Source organism: Aptenodytes patagonicus, chromosome 16 (genome assembly GCF_965638725.1).
Source record: "Aptenodytes patagonicus chromosome 16, bAptPat1.pri.cur, whole genome shotgun sequence".
Taxonomy (NCBI): domain Eukaryota; kingdom Metazoa; phylum Chordata; class Aves; order Sphenisciformes; family Spheniscidae; genus Aptenodytes; species Aptenodytes patagonicus.
Genome location: NC_134964.1, coordinates 2,096,504 through 2,113,796, shown reverse-complemented (window position 1 = coordinate 2,113,796; position 17,293 = coordinate 2,096,504). Strand labels below are relative to the sequence as shown.

Here is a 17,293-nt window from a genome sequence, read left to right as displayed (position 1 = left end):
TCAAATGCCATAACAGCCCTCAGAAGGATGCTTACAGAAACAGTGGTAAACTTACATAAGCTTGAAGCAAGTAAAACCAATTCAGAAGGTTTAATTTAGAAGACACTTAATTATTATCTCCATTTGTTCTTGTCTTTTGACTGGTACCTTAAAGTTATGAATTCAGGCAGTCTGAGATCACCAAAACTTAACAATAAGGAGAATCCTGGATGTCCTTATTTACCAACCCTCCCGTGGAGCCAAAACACCAGTTAAGATGTGTTATAATTTCTTGAAGGAGAGCAATTAATAGTCACATTTTTTGTCTGGAGGTGTAGGCACCATGACTACTGTTGCTTTCAGCTACTTGTGCTTGACTAAATCCTCATGCCTTTGAACATGCTTTAAATGTAATTCAAACCATTTTTATGTGGGGAAATTATGTCACTGTTACAGAGAGATCTAGTTCTTGGGTCTCCATGTGAAAGCGCCAGCCTGAAGAAGGATGCGGAGTAGTAAAATGGCAGCAACTTGTTGGCTAGATCTTGGAGATAAAAGCCTGCCATGTACACTGTTAGATAAGCTTGAAGAAATACAGAGCGCCAGGGATATAGGGTAGAGCAAAGCTGTGATTTTAAAGGCTTATTCAGCTTTCCATGGCAACGTTGTCTCTCTTCGTACGAGTCCTTGCTCAAATTCTTTTGTCGGATCCAGAGGACAAAACAGCCCGCAGTAGCAGGCTGCAGCAGTACCCCATGAAGAGGCCAGAGGGATACAATGAAATCAACCCTTGTGGCAAACGGCCTTCTCTGTTTAATGTTTGGAGACCTTTTTAGAATCTCAGACGGGCATCAGAGTTCAGTCAAGCTTTTCCTTGAGGAACTTGACATTTGCTCTTGGATAGCTTAACAACTTCTACTCATCTGGTGTTCCTAGAGGATACATGTGCTGCAACATGCGCTCAAGTAACTCTGCAATCATATCCACCAAGCTGTGTAAGCAGTTGCTCATCTTGATTTTAATTAGTGATATCGTTGTAAGAGAAGATGACTCAATTTCATAAAAGTATTGAAATAGCCTCAAATAACCATAACAGAAATCTAATTTGGGGAGTGTTACTAGGCTTATGACAGCAGTGCTCAGAGAAAGATGGCTTTTTAAAGGAAACTAACTGATTGAGAGCAGCCACCGAATTTCAGTTAGATCGAGATTCATTTTCCAATGCTCTTATAATACACATTTTCAGCCCAAATAAATACTGAAGAAAAAACAGGGGACTTCCAAATACTGTCAGTTGTACATTCCCTGTATAGAAAAGGTAATACAACCTCAGTGCGGGGCCAGGATCATTTTGGGCCTATGATAATATACTTCGTAAATAAGACAACCGCACTTCAAACCCTCTGACCCAAAAAGGAGCCAAAGATGCCAGTATTTCTCATGGTTGGACCATGTGCTAAGTAAACAAAAAGATAAAATTGTTACATATTGATTTATTTACAAAGCTTGCAAATTGCCAATGGTGTAACTTGCCAAAAAATAAACTCAGAAATTATACTATTGATCAGGCACAGATTTTGGACCTTTTTTAGAGAAGCATTCTGGAGAACATAAATATCCAAATATGTGTTTTAAATACGAATCCCCCATGAGACAAAACATCAAATCAGCTTTTTCATAGCATTGTTGCAAATTGACACCTCGCAGCTGTTGAGCTCATTAGATCGCACCAGGCTTCCCTGCTTGCCTGGCACCGCCGCACAACCTGAAGTTGATTTAGTTCTTCCTGAGCTCAGCCTACACCCCAGCCCCTCTTTCACAGCAAGCACTCATCAGTTGTCCTTTCTTAAACAAACCACTAACTACTCTTTACTGAGAGCCCATCTGTTGAAATTTGAGTATTTTTATAACAATAAGAATGTGCTTGGATCTATCAGCATGTTTGGTTTTAGAGGGGATGGCTTCGATTTTTCAGGTCATATATGTAATGGTAATGGCTGACCTGTCATTAGCCCACAGATTTAACATTTTAATGGGAAATGGAGCAGCCTGATTTTCGGAGGCTACAGATAATCGCAGACCTCAGTGAGTTCTGCTTCAGGTACGGGTATAAATTCATCGCAGTGAGTACAAAAGCTAGGTACTCAAAACTAGAGCATACCTTTCAAAACAGCAATACTGTGCATCTGCTTCAGTCATCCATCTAATGGATTAATCCTTGTGAGAAAGCTCCTAGAACATGGATGATCAAACCCCTGTTTTTATAGGGACTTCAGCTGCCTCTGCACTGGGAGGAGATGCCACTAGGAGAAAACTGAACAGGGGAGTTCTGCAGAGACTGTGACAGGCAAATACAGTGGCTAACTGACAAAGCAACTAGAAGTAAACATTTTGAATGCACTGATATTTGATTACTTTAATCAATTTAAAATAACCCAGTTTTTTTTTCCTTTACTTTTCTGATGCAATACCTTGTTGCTGTTTAAGACTTTAGGATCCTTAGTTGAGGTGTGGCCTCAGTTATGTCTGATTATTTGCCCTTGCATCTTTAAAAAATATTTGCATAGGGCTATTTTATAATTCTAATAAGACAGCCAAGCCTGCAAATTATCGTGCAGTGATTCACACCTGCTGCATTTAACAGCTTTCAGCCTTCAACCTTACTCTAACAGCACCATCTTGTGAAGCGTTGCACCGTAAGCCACTCCCAGGAGTGCCCTGCTGCTCCCTCATCATGTTGGCATCTAATTGCTGAAGTAATCATGGGTGATTTTGTACACAAGAGAACTAAAATACACGCAAGTGCATCTTTTATAAAGAATATGCTTTAAAAAAAAAAGAAAAAGACTGTACTTGGCTTGAGATTACATGTTTTAAACTCTGACAAATATTAATGGTTTTGATGACTATGCATTTACAAGCAGCTTTACATCCAACACAGGTGGGGAAAATGAGAGATTAAACCAGCACTATGATCAATTAACCAGTAATTTAAAAAAGAAGTGTAAAATCCTCTTCATAAAGTACAAGGGTGCCTGCATGCGTGTTACCTTAGAGAGGGGCTTAAGTCCTTGACCAATGTGGAACGTCACAGCCACAGCCCTCACCTAAGCGAAGGGCAACCGCCTGCTCCCACACTCACCCTGTGATACCAGAGGAGTTTCCCGTGCCAACCCAAACGCATGTAGGGACCAAAGCCCCCTCCCAGTTCTCCTAGCCAAGCGCCGTCTTAAATCTGGACCCAAAGGAAGAGGATGTTTTGATATTAATTTCATCTGTTTTTCAGATCCCAAGTAGTAAATTAATATGAAATTACTGCCTCAGTGCTCCAACTTCCCTGCAGGGTCCTGGAGGGGAGAAGCCCTTATCTGGACAGAAAAGGCTGAATTGTTATCATGGTAGGAGGTAGTTATTCTGTAATATATCAGAAAGTTTATGTTGGATTAGAATTGAAGAACTGTCAAAAGGAAATTTTGCCACAGACCCAGATGCTGGGGTTTAATCAAGATTCATGTCCACAGGTATTTTTAGGGATGGTTATTTATTGACCGGCATTAAGGTGGCATCTAAAGACCTTATGTTAAAAGCAGGACTCCCTTGTGCTGAACAGCATGTAAATATTTCCGGAAAAAGACAATTTTTCGTCAGTGATTTTTCTGCTGGGGTTATAGACAGCAATTATAGAAAGGAGAGGAGAAGGAGAAGGAGAAGGAGAGAAAAAGGAAAAGGACAGTGTCTCCAGAAGGGGACCAGTCTTTTTCCAGAGTCTTTAAAGCTTTTGTTTGTCTACAGAGAAACCCTGAAACAAACTCTAACACATACTGTGCAGTAGCTTAAAACCTTGTAACTTATTCAAACACCCTTCAAATAATTTGCAAACATACGTGAGATTTTTTTGGTACTTTTTAAAATACTACCATATCAAGGAAGAAAATAAAGGATTTGAAATCTTGCTATGAGTCATCAGAGAATAAATGCAATGTGCAGCAGCAAAGAGATAATGCACGGTCTGTTAAAAGAAGATGCTTTACTATCACAGGATGTTAAAAAAAAAAAAAAACAGCCAAACCCCCCCCATTTCTTCTGTTGCTTTTCCACTGCTACCAAGCTAACTGTCAGCTCGCCCTATGTGCAAAAAGCTGTGGTCGCAACCCGCAACGTTAATACAGACAACCAGTCCCTTCTGCCAAAACCCACAGCATTCAGATGAAACGTGATGAGGCAAGTAACAGTTTCTATTTCAGACTTCATGGGAGCTGTATGGATGCACAGATCTGCCCACACACAAACTCCTTGCAAGACCAAGATCCTGATCACAATTTGTAAAAAAAACCCCACAAACAAACCCAACACAAAAAACCCCAAACAAGCCACAAGCCTTGATAAGGGAAACAACTGCTCTTCTGGAAGTAGGAGAGCACAGATGGGGTCTACCATACTGAGGGGTCTAGAGGACTTGCATAATGTTGTGTAGAGAAGTGGGACCATTGCCAACTCCCTAGATTTCTATTAGAGCTAAACTGCGCTTCCCTAAGCAATGGAAACAACTTTCATTCACCTTATGAAGTAATAAAAAACAAAGCAAAATAATTATTGGTGTCATTATAAAAGAGGATAAATTCCAGCGAACTCAATGGAAGGTGTGGATTACAATGAGTTACCAGAAAAAAACCAAACCTGAAAGCAGTGAAAGCAGTAAAAGCAGTATATTCTTTTCTCAATGTTGTAATGCGGCACAGTCAATTTTTATTATTATGTATTTACTAGTCACTTCCTGGCAGAAAATAGTATTTAAAATTAATGTAACTAATCTGAAAATCAGAGAGTGAATACTGCTAATTCATACAACAGTTTAGTTAGGTCTAATTCATTTCATAGTTAGAAACATTATGTTAATGTTTAATACATGGAGAAGCTTTTAGTAACAAACTCTAATTACTAAATCTTTCTGACTATCCTCATCTGGCTGAACGTGTAAACAGACTTGTTCTTAAATGCTCCAAGATCCTCTTTACAAGACTTTCATTAAAAAAATTATGGAGCTGTGCAGTCATATAATTGTTTTAAGCCTTAACATTTCAAAGGACTTAACAAATGTTAATTAAAATCTGATCCTACTCTTAGAGCCATGCAGACATAGCTGGTTTTTATTGGTTACCAGGATCTACAATTCTGAACCACCCTCCTTGCAGCTAGGTGCCAAGCAATCAACGTCAAACTCCGGCACCCCCACATTTCTAGGTCTTTCCACCCGAAGTGTTGGATAACCTTCACGCCCTTTGAAGTTGTGGGGAATGCCAGGTTTTTGCAGTTCTGAAAGTCACGCTACCTATCTAAGTGCTCACATATGGATTTTAAGTGACTCGCTTTAGATTTTGAAGTTTGAAAGCTGACAGAATAATTTTTGCAAAAAACTGTTGAAGGCTGTTATCCTCTCTTGGTCTGCGTAAGTAGGAGCTTGCTTCCCAATTACCTGTCTGCCACTATAATGATTGATTTCAGTGCTTTATGAACAGCATATGCAGCCCTTCTATGTTTAGATAAGAGATTACAAGGACTATCAATCCTCATGCTTTTGTGTACAGTATTAACACTGTCTAGAATTAATCCATTTCTACCATGGACCAGTATTTTTTAAGTGTATTAGTAGTAATTCCAACCTGCAGAAGGGATGAAGCACTGCGAGGGATCCAGCCTGCCAAGCATAGTTTAGAAATGTTTTTGGCAGGTTAAGTTTATTTCTCCTGCCAAGTTAAGGACATAACATCTGAGGATAAATAGTCACAGGAGCCGATGGAGATCTGAATTACAGCTTCCACAAGAGACTGTTGAGCCCTCTCTTTGCTTCTTTGTTAGAAGGGGCAGCATGGTCTGGAAAGGTGAATTTTAGTAAGAGGTGTGGGAAAGGAGTAATATCCTGCGTTCTAATCTTAACCCTGCCAAAGGGAATCAGTGAGCTCAGGAAGGGTATTTAATGTCTCCACCCATCTTACGCAAATCACAGAAAAACATTTTGGCATGTCATGGCCTTCACAAGACTTAATTGTTATAAAGAGCTGTATATGTGCTCAGTATTAAAATGGTTTTATGTGAAGTAGCGGACTGTTAGTGCGCCATGTAATAATACAGTATGCTAGGCGATAAATCAAAACAGCCTCTAAAAATATTGTAGATGTTTAGGATACATCATGTGCTCTGAGGGAAGTATCTCTGGAGAAGCAGCTTTGGTGTCTTTCATTGTAATGTCTGTCAGGTCCCTTTCAATCTCTTCTATAAAATGTTTCTCTGACTCCTGTACCAAGGCAGTGCTCATAAGTTAGCTTGTTCCAGAACTAACAAACAACAATTTATACCCAGACAACATCTCCATGTTCAAGACAGTCTCCCTGGAAAACCACAGATTCTGACATTGGATTTCAATTCAGATACAAAACGTCTAAATATTAGCTCTGGTTTGCAATGTGCTGTATCTCCTTTTGCTCTCCATGACAGCGCATCCAGGAAAGCCATAATCACCTTCAGTTCAGCACAGCATTTGGGAGGTTTAAAGAAATAGGAATGAACCCTTCCGAAGCTAGATGATACTCCCAAAGCCAAGGAACTGTACTGACAAGATGCCAATGTCTTGTGGTCAACACAGTGGTGATTCCCAGCTATACGGATGCCAAGTCCAAGGCAGTAACCTAACTAGTGATAAAGAGCCAAATTCTGACACCCTTCCTCACTTGAAGTGATAACTTATTCTGATTAGTGCTATCGCAGTGCCAGACTTTAAGCTCTGCAGACTCCCACGGGTGAGGAATGACTCTCATCAGCCGTTACACTTTCGTTGACATTACCGAGGGAATGAGCTGACTTGAACGAGGCCCCACTGGACCAGCTAAGTGCTACTCAGTAGGAAATGTACAATCGGCTTGGGAGAATCCAGCTCTGTGAGGTGTTAAACATCTCCCGTTAGTACTTACAGCCAGAATTGCACAGTTATTTGACTACCTAGAGGGTAGCCTAGTAGGACTTACCAATAAATCCCTAAGCAGAGCATACCCTAACGCCTGTTGAAAATCAATGCATGGTGGATGCTTTTTAGCCATTTGGCATTTCTCGCTAGCTACACACCTACATCTTAACAGTTTGAACAGCAGGTTTACAAATGGACTTAGCACCTAAAATCCCCTTAAAGCAATGAGAAATGAAAGAGCATAGCTCTTTTTAGGATGTGACCCCACATTGTCAATAAAGGCTGTTGGGGTTGTTGGTGTCATGTAACAGCAGTGCAGTAGCTATAAGCTAATTCCAACAGAAGGAAGAGTTGCTTCATGGTAAAGCTACTGTGTTCTCTGCTAAGCATGCAGTAAATAACACATTTCAGAGCTACAGTTCCAAATATTTGCACACGAGTGTTTAAAATTTTTCTAAATTATTCCTAACAGTTGTATATTGGACAATACATGAATCTGCTTTCTTGTGTTTTTCCTCCATCCCCTCTTTTGTGTTTATGTATCTGCTTGCAAAACCACCTCATACATAATGCAGTGCAATAAACTGCAGCATGGAATGGCTGTGCAGCCTTGTCCATGTGTAAACAGCAGAAGAATCCATTACTCACAACGTATCCTTCAAATGCAATTCAAGTTTGACAAACATTAAACAATTTGAACTGACTGCAGAAAGCAGTGCTTCCTTTGAGTGCCTTTTAGGAAGCTCATCATCAAGCTATTCTTCAAAAATGCTAGGCAGAATTAATGATTTCCGTTAGGTAAATGACTATGTGCTGAAACAATGCTGAGGTACACCATTAAGCATTTTCTTTGGTAAGAGGGAATGTTGTTTCCCAGTTCCAATGTTTGTCCTGTTGGCTTCTTTTAAAAATCTGCCTCAACCGCAGCCGCTTTGTGTTGTACGTGCGTGTATCCGGCTGTGTATGTTATCTAGCATAATGTTACTGTTTGATTGGAATTTAAAACACAGATTTTCCTTCTGTGAGGTAGCACAGTCTCATTTGTTTGTGCTTCATTTACATAACTGAAGAGCAAGTCCATTTTCTGTTAAAATAGATGTCTTATTTTAGAACATTTAAAACAATCAGCACCAGACCACAATATGTTTAACACAAAGCATTTTTCTCCCCTACCAACATAGATCACGAGTCACACTATTAAAACCAGGCTATATCCAGACAAGGTTAATTTAGAAACGGGGTCACCACATTTAAATAAAATCTTTCTTCCATTTCCGTTGACTAAAGAGTAAACACTGCATAGAAAAAAGTGTTCCATATTCTAGCCTACCAGAATTTAAGTAGTTTGCAGGAATAAGGCACGAATTGTACCACTTCGAGACAGTGCATGACGATCACAGAGTATTGCTCCCTTTAGCTGTGATTAGCCCCGCGCATGCTGGTCTGCAGATTTACACCAACGTAGTAGTGCAAACTGATCTTTACCACCGGGGCAGTCCCAATGAAGCACGTGCTGGTTGGGAACCCCAGTGAGTTGTTTCAGGAGACTCAAAACAGTGGAGATTCCAGCAAGAAATGCTGAATATTGGCTTTCCTTTTTTAATTTGGAACCATGAAAATTTTCCCCAAATTTGAAAACGTAAATACCTCAACCATTTCTAACCAGTGCAGCAATGAGCTGCAAGAATACATCCTCTGACAAACGCACGCCACTGCTCTTGGTGCGGTTGGTAGCATTTCAGAGAGTTTCTCATAGTTCCTACATAACGAGCTACAAAACCCCCTCCATGGCCAGCTGTGTAGAAGGGGCCAGAAAAGGACTGTTTCACATTGTGCCAAGTATCAATCCATAGATAGGCAGTAGGTCTAGATGGGGCAGAGGAGATGAAAGCAGAGAAGGAAGACAACTTAATGGGCTGAAGTGGTGGGATCTCTTCTGTTTTCTGCTTGCATTTAGCTGTGAACATGCTGATTTGTGCTAGGGAATCCAGCACAAATCCTGTGCTGCTTGTGCATGGTGGGAATATCTATCAGGTAGGAGAGAGGAGTGGAGTCACAAGGTGCTATACTCAGTATGAAGCCTGGCCTTCTAGTAAAAGGATCTCTAGTAAATGACAAATAATGGATTAACTGCCTGGAGCACTAACCCCTCTACCTCAATATTTATAGCTTTTCAAGTTATTAGCTTTTTAATTAACAGTGAAAGATCTGAAAGCACCTAACTGTATTGTACAGTAATTATATTAACAAATTACAGACATGAAAATTAAAATTCAGTTGCTCTAATATTCTATTTAGAAACGTGCAAATAGAGTTGATGTTTTGCTAATAAATGCTTCTCAGATGTTACGTTTCTAAATGAAAAGAGAAAATGTACCTTTATAGTATTCCTCTAAGTGCTTCTGCCCTCATTTGGAATTAATCAGCAAATACAAACAGCACTCCGAGCTTTGGAAATACCCGTTCCTTAACCTCACTCCAGTTATAACAGTTTCCTAAATTACAAACTGTATGCATTTTAGGATAGCAGTTTTACACCAGGGTTCTGGATATAGTCAGCTTCATTTTCCCTCCTTTTTTCTCCCTGTTTGTATACATACGTGCTGGTATACATACATATGCACAAGGAAGGAATGAGAAGACTGTATAATACTAATTAAGTGTCGGTTATATACCCTTCAGAAACACAGCGTTTTCCCTTTCTAGCCAGCCAAATACACAAATTTGCTTTCTCCCACAAAAAAAAAAATCTATCCAAGGCAAGCAGGCATGGCATTTGCCAATCCCTGCAAATAAGATGCCAAAGCAAATGTGCACTGTTTCCAAAATAGGACCTACCCTCAAGCTTCCCCAGTTTTGCAAATGGGACAGTTCAGAACGTGTAAGAAGGGGAACAAGGAGGAGAACAGCCCATGCTGGCTGATGGATCGGATGGAAACCAAACCTCCAAGCCTTCAGGCGTGATGTTGTAGAAGAGGTGGCAGGGGAGCTCCGTATACGGAGCTGCCTGCTTTAATACCAAGTTGGTATTTTATGATAAACGTGTGGGTAATGTACGGTGTCCAACCACTTCGTGGACGTCAACATTAACCATTTTGCAGAGGCCCAGAAAAGGCTTAGGCATCACTTACATCCAACATAAGGCTCATACTGCTGATTAATGAGGTGCTGTTTAGTTTACAAGACCTATGCTCTGCCTGAAGTAACCACAAAGAGCTAAGTATTAGCATTTATTTAGTTTCACTGCCTGTGTGGTGGTACATAGCTATGTGAGAAGATTCCTGCCTTAAGGAGATTATATATAAGGTCTTATAACTTCAGAAAAGTTATTCCTAGGTTACTCCAGTGTAACAGCAAAAGCGGACACAGACACATATTCTGCCGCATAATCCAGATTTCCTGCTAAGCCTTTCCGTATTGAAGTGACTGAAAAACCCAAACCAGCTAACGCTGCTTCAGGGGTCTCAAAATCACCTGTTAGTTTGTTTTATCTCACACATAGTGGAAGTATCAGTCTGAAGATTATACTGTAACCAGATTACTAGATTTATTATTAATTATTGCATAAAGAGACAGCGGTATGTGTGGTACTGAGTAAAGCACAGCAGGGAGAGGTAATCCCTACCTGAAGTATTTTACAGTATAAATACATAAGCAGTATAACTGGCATAGGGACCCAGCAAAGAAAGCTTCTGTCTGAGAGGTTACATTTATCTGCATCTTGGGAGACTGGCTTCATTTTAGCTGAAGTGATTTGACACTGGTGTCCTCCTTGGAATTAGTGAGTCATTATTTATGATCTGTGTATACGTATAAGATGAACAACCCCCCCAAATCCAAATCTTGCCATTGGAAATGTCAAGATACTTGAACAGGTAAAGGGGCTGTGGCTTTGTTACCCCGGCTGAGGATCAGCAATTTGTCTGCAGGAGATGCACAGAAGAAAGCGTGAGAGACATTGGAAAAGCTGGCAAAGAGCTTTTTTTGAGTCAACTGCCTACTGCAGAGCAGCAGAAGGGAGTGCCTGTGCAAAGCCACGGTGCTCTGGCATCCATCTGCAGCTGTGATACAGGACATGACTTCCCTTATCAGGCAGGGAGGTCCTGAGATCTGCTGCTTGCTGCTCCTGTATCTGACCCGAAGCCTTCTCTGGACAAGTAGCTCAGGACTGAGCAGCAGTCAAGCCTGGAGGCAAAGCCATGGCCAAGCTGGCCCACAAAAATTGCTGGGGTCTGGCCCTGCTTCTTTGTGCATCAGCGAGCTCAGTACTCTACCGTTCAGCTCCAGAAAACCCCAGGGAAAAAACCCACACTTGTAACCTTTCAAGCACCAGGTAAGGGAACAGTTGGAGGGCAGTGGAAGGAAATCAGCAATTAAAGGGACTTGTCTGCATCCCTACCGAAACATTAACGGTTTGACTAAAACAACTCACTTGGATTTTAGTGTTGCAATGATCAAGCCTTTGGAGAACCCACTCGGTTTGGGTGAGAGGGCTGTGTTTGTTCATAAATGGTGATTTATGTGATAAATTGTGCATGGGGAACAACCTCTGCAAGCTAAATGTCCAATAAAGACATAGGCTTAGTGGTGCTGTAATGCTAGCAACACACACAAGCCACAGTACCTGAAAAACACTGAACATCGTGATTCAGTGGCTGATGAACCTACAGAACTGCCTTGTCTCGACTGCTATCAGTTCAGCAGATTTGTACGGTGTGCACCGGTGGAAAAGATCAGTGCACAATTTTTAAATTGCAGTTTTATTGCTGTGGAATAACGTAAGGCTGAACAGAACAACTAAAAAGCACTGCACTGCCATGCATTCATAGAGAGGTGCCAGCTCCTGAAGCCTTCTCAGTAGCGCAGCCTCCTGCAAGTAACCTGTTGGGTCCTACGATTTATTATTTGGACACAGAGCTCCCTGTATTTTTTATAAATTTGAGCAATTGTGTACAGCTCTTTGAAAAGATGTTTTTAATAGCATGACTAAGCAAGGCATCGTATAAAAAATGCAAACAAGAGAAACAAGCACTTCAGAGAAACGCTTGCCAGCTCTAACTTCATTGTTTTCCAAGGAATTACAGCAAGGATTAATTTATTTGTTTATGTTTAAAGCCTTAACACGTCCAGAAAACATCAGCAGGTTGCCCAGTGAGGTTGCGGAGTCTCCATTTTTTAAGAAATTGAAAACCCAAGTGGAGAAGGTCCTGAGCACCCTGCTCTAGCTGACCCTGCTCTGAACAGGGCGGCGACTGGACAAGACAGTCTCCAGAGGTCCCATCCAACCTCAGCCACTCTGTGGACATTGTCTGTTCAGAGATGCAATAGAAAAGGTATATATTATCTATATATTTAAATTAGGAAACCGCATTTGCTCTACTAATATTTTACTTCCAAATACTAACTACTGAGATATATAATACTTACACACAGTGTTTTGGTCATGAGAAATACATAATGCTTTGTACTAGCTGAGAACAGAAATACAAAATTCAGCTCAGGAGGGAAATCCTGTGCTGCACATTCAGACTCCAAGAGATGTTGCTGTTAATACGAAAGGCAGTTTCATACTGAACAATCCCACAAAACACATAGCTGGGTTTCCCTGGCAATTCTAGATGATTCTGATACCTCAGGTAATAGTCCAGCAAACCGCTTGAGCTGGAGTTCAACTTTGGGTATTTAAGTAGTTGTATTGAAGCCAATGCTAAATCTGCTTAAATATTTTCCAGGGTGCAGCTACATATTACAGTCTCTCCTTGCTCTGCTCACTGCAGCTCTGCTAAGGATGCAGGTTCAAGATCTGGTCATCTGATAACTGTGCATACTGGCAGCAATGCTGACCCCTATCCATCTCAGCCCTCATCAGAGCCTCATTTTCTCTAACCCTAACCTTAATAGTACTCTACTGTCTCAACCCATAGCTGCAGCAATGACCAGAAGAAATAAAATCACTCACTCTTCTTGACAGCAACCTCATCCTATTTCTAGGTGATTAATAGGAATAGAATAAGCTGTGAATATGCTGTCCCCTATTCCCTGTTCCTAAAACCCATGGCTGGCCCTATTTCTAACCCCTCCTCTAGCTGTATGCCATATTCTAGTGACCATTGTCCAGAAATATTTTACCCTTTTCCTTTTTCTTCAGGTCTAAAATGATACAGGAATAAACTGAGCTCTTGAGATACTACTACATCAAAATTTCAGCTTGACCAGAAGCCGTTAGACCAGTGACCTCCATCTATCCTGGAAGAAACTCAAGACATTCACCTGTAACAGTCTCAATCTGCATTTAAGATACTTTAACAATCCACTCTGAAAAGCATGGCTGCGAATGAACATGAAATATGTCGACTGAGATCTTGGTATTTAGAATATCACATCAGCAGTTCATTTCCCTTACAGAATCAGTAGATTCATTATAGGGTTTTTTTATGTCCTTTTTAAATGGCTGGAATTAGTCATTGATGTAGGCAGGATACCAGACTACCTGGGTTTATGTTCTCATTAGGAATAGTCAATCCTGAGCATCCCACTGGGACAGTGATCCACGTGGCGAGCAGCATGCAAAGTGCCGTACCACTTCCTGAGGACCTAGTCAAGACTCTTTCAATCCCTCTACTTTTCCCACATCCCCAGTTCCTTCTTTTAACCCACATCTTTCCCTTTACTGGCAGAGTCATAAAACTACATCCTCAAATAAAGCTCAGCTCGGTGCTACTGACATTCATTAGTGCCCATTCAGAATCCAGAGCATTGGCAAGCTACAGGCGCAAGATGAAGACCTTAAATCTTAACAAATGAAATTCAAGCACAACAGACTGAAAAAAGAAATCAAGGTAAAAAGGCAGCTGTGAACTCTTCTCAAGATCCTATCCATCCCCAAACACATGACCAGCAGTGGTTGAAATGAGTTTTGAATTTTTTCCCTTTGGACCTGAATGCTCCCTTAGCTGCTTTTAATTATTACAGCTAAATGCAGAAAAGTTTTAACTGTAGGCTTTAAACATCCTTTCAAAGATAACTTGAGGGAGTTGAGATCAGGAAAAGAAAGAATTAAATAAGCTTTCTGTCTTTTCCAATCTGCATTGCATTTCCACCCAGTGCCCTGGCCTTTTATCCTCCTCTGTGTCTTTTCAAGAAGGTTCATTAACAAGCATCTTCAGAAAGAATAAGAAAAGAGGACGGAGCATACCGTTGCTGGCAGATTGGAATGCATGTCTACAGCTGGCCCAGCATTCAGGAGAAAAGGAATTCTGACAAGGTTGGGATTTGTATGTTGTTCAGGAAGGATAACTATTTTGAAGGTGTTTTGTTTGTTTTTAATTCAAGAGCCAACATGGAGACTTACTCAGGGTATTCTCTTTGATAACTTTGAAAGGACTTTGGTTGCTGGCACTTGTCTTCCTGACGAGAAGGTTCCCAAATGATACACACATATCAAGGGGAGAGTCAGTCCCTGGTTTCTACAAACTCTGGGAGATCCATGAGGACCTGGTACACGTGGAACTCAATCCACAAGCTGCAATGTAAGTCAGTTAAAATAAATGGTGCAGCTACACCTAAAGATCTGTACAGGGTTATGAACAGAGTAAAGGAACTTGGTTTCAGCTTGCCGTAGCCAGTGAATCAATTTTTTATTTTTCTTTCTTTGCATCTTTTCTGAAGTTAAAAAAAGATAAGAGGGAAAAAAAAAAAGAGAAAAGAAGATCTGCACCTCTGTCTACTAAGCAGTGATATCCAGCTCGCAACAGCACTGCTCGAGTTCTTTTGTGCATCCTTCTCCTTGGGCATTTCCAGTATTTCATTCTGTAGATTCATTTTCACATGGCAGGCTTTCTCAGGTGAGCTTTATGGAAGGCCATTATTTCCTCCTCTAACTTTTTCAGAGCGTACACCAGGAGAAGCTAAAAGCAGCCTTATAATTTCCCAGGCTGGCAGCGTTCCACGGCTTTATCTTTCAGCCAGGCTAATAAGCCAGGAGTGAAAAGCAGCACGGCAATGGGCAGGAGAGGAGAGACACAGAACGAATCAGAAAGCAACAAAAAATCAATACGGACATATACATGGCTACATATGAAAAAAAATTAATATTTTATCAGCTGAAAAAAGGCTTTCATTCAGGACCTGTAATTTTCATTCTTTTTGCCAAAGGCATAGTCACAGACCAGAAATGCCCACGTCTGTCTCCAAAGGTTGCCATTAAAGATCTGTTAGACGGTAGTCAGCATACACCATTGAGTCACGAAGGAGTAAGAACACAATGAAAGATTTAACCAAAATCATCAAAATTTTAACTGACATTTCTGTTGGTAGCTGGAGCTAGTTTCAAAACTATAGCATCCACTGAGTATTGCAAAAAAGATAGGCCTTTTATTGTTCTGGGAAAAGAAATATATTAGCAGGCATGTTGTTTAGTATCTGGATTACCATTCTGCCACCCATTAGTGAAATCATAAATATTTAGAAGAGGTTAAGCTGTTATGTGTGCAGGGGACATAAACATTCTAAAGATTCCAGCTTGCACTGCGGTCATTGGGACAGTAATATTTTTACCAAAACCAACCATGTTTTCACATAAATAGTTAAGAAGGCAGCAGTATGATATCTGCTTACCCTTCCAGTTAGGGAGGAAGTAGATATGATGCAGAAAATCTTATTTGGATCATACTCTGCCTGACCTTTTAAGGTTGCCTGCATTCTTATTTACTGCTTCTTGGATTTGCACAAATTAGTATATTTATCTTTGCTAGAAAGATAAACAAAACCAAATTCATAAATATAGATTTATTTTCCCTGACGTTATCCAAAAGTGAAACATTTACTATTTCACTCATGCCACTTAATGCCAGTCTATCAAATGTATTTGCAGGAGGAAACATACATAAATAAATGCACTACAGTCCCTTGGGCCCCTGTGTGGATCCTGATTTGGGACAACAATTTGTTGTGCTGAGCAAGTTAGGAGTCTGAGCACTGATAAAACCAGCTCTTGGTCCTCAAAAAATGCATCTACTTTAGCAAGATTACAAAAGGGTCGTATAACTAGATTGAAGAAGCCTAAGTTAAAATTCTCAGTACAATGATCAGCAGTCATTCATGACCTCTCACTGCATGACATCCTAGTTTTCTTTGAGTATACTCTATTCTTTTCACTCACCCCTGGCCTCTTTAATTACTAAGCTCTTCTTAGTAATCCCTCAGGAATTTCTAACATATTATCTAGTATTGTATGTTATCAGGACGCTGACTTCAATGGGAATTTTTAGATGTGACTGTCACAAAACTGAAGAAATAGGTAATTAAGAGTTGAACCACAGGATGGAAAATTTAGCAAATGAAATTTTGTCAGGCCTCTAACAATACAGCCCTTGCTGCAGAGAGAGGCTCAGGCATCTGGAAGCCTGGGAGGATGGCATCCTTTCCTACAGAACAAGGCCTGCATGCCTGCAGGACCAACGGGATGGGAGAACTAACGTGAACCGAGTTTGTTTAAAAGACAACTGTAGAAGAACACGTTCCTGTCCTTCCAACAGCCATGAGGAGCTTCACTCTCTGTACTGTATGCTGTGAGTTGCATCTCACAGATGTTCAACAGCAGAGAGCAATAAATAAAACAAAAAGGAAAAAAAGGTGCAAATCAGTCTACGTGGTATATCTGAAAAGTGGAAACAATTTCCCAGAGTAGAAGGGGGAAATTACCTGTGCTCCCTCCACGCAATATTGCTACTGAGTGACACTCATTCATTCCAGCTGAGCCTTCGAATTCTCAAGTCTTGACTGTATCCCTAAGGACCATCTCTGAAAAAGGGTCAAACATCTTGTCATGTTCTCTTGGTGCATTTTCCAGGGTGGGTTTTTTTTGTTTGGTTGTTTTGGGGTTTTTTTTGAGGCATAGGAAAGCATTGCAAACAGAATTAAATATTCAAGAGTAAAATTTTTAAACTTGCAAATTAATTTGTTTTTGCCAGAAATGAACCTAGCTTTTCTGGTAGCAGCAGTTATATGTTAGGAACCACTTACATTAGCCAAAACCAAGGAAAATGCCACCTTCCCATTCCAACGGAAATAGAATTTAAGCTGTCTCTTCTGAAAAAGATTTTTTTCCCCAATGCTGTATGTGCACTAGACTGTATCTTCTAGGTCAGTGGTGGAAAGGGTACCAAAGATGACCCAGCGTAATAATATTTTCAAACTTACCTGCCAGAGAAATGCATTCTCAGCTAGGATCTCGCAGAATTACTCCGTCGAACTTTCATGCCTCTCCAAGTGCTTGTACCAAAATTGAGTCTGTTCTTTGCCATCCCATAACAGCTCATCTACTCAGAATTTATAAAGCAGGGAGAAAACAGTCTC

The 17,293-nt window shown here is 40.6% G+C and overlaps 1 protein-coding gene across 2 annotated transcripts in view; it reads right to left on the bottom strand.

Annotated features, from left to right (window-relative positions):
* Positions 1–17,293, bottom strand: part of TOM1L1 (target of myb1 like 1 membrane trafficking protein) — a 583,218-nt gene that overhangs the window by 260,957 nt on the left and 304,968 nt on the right. The gene's annotated exons all lie outside the window — the stretch shown is intronic.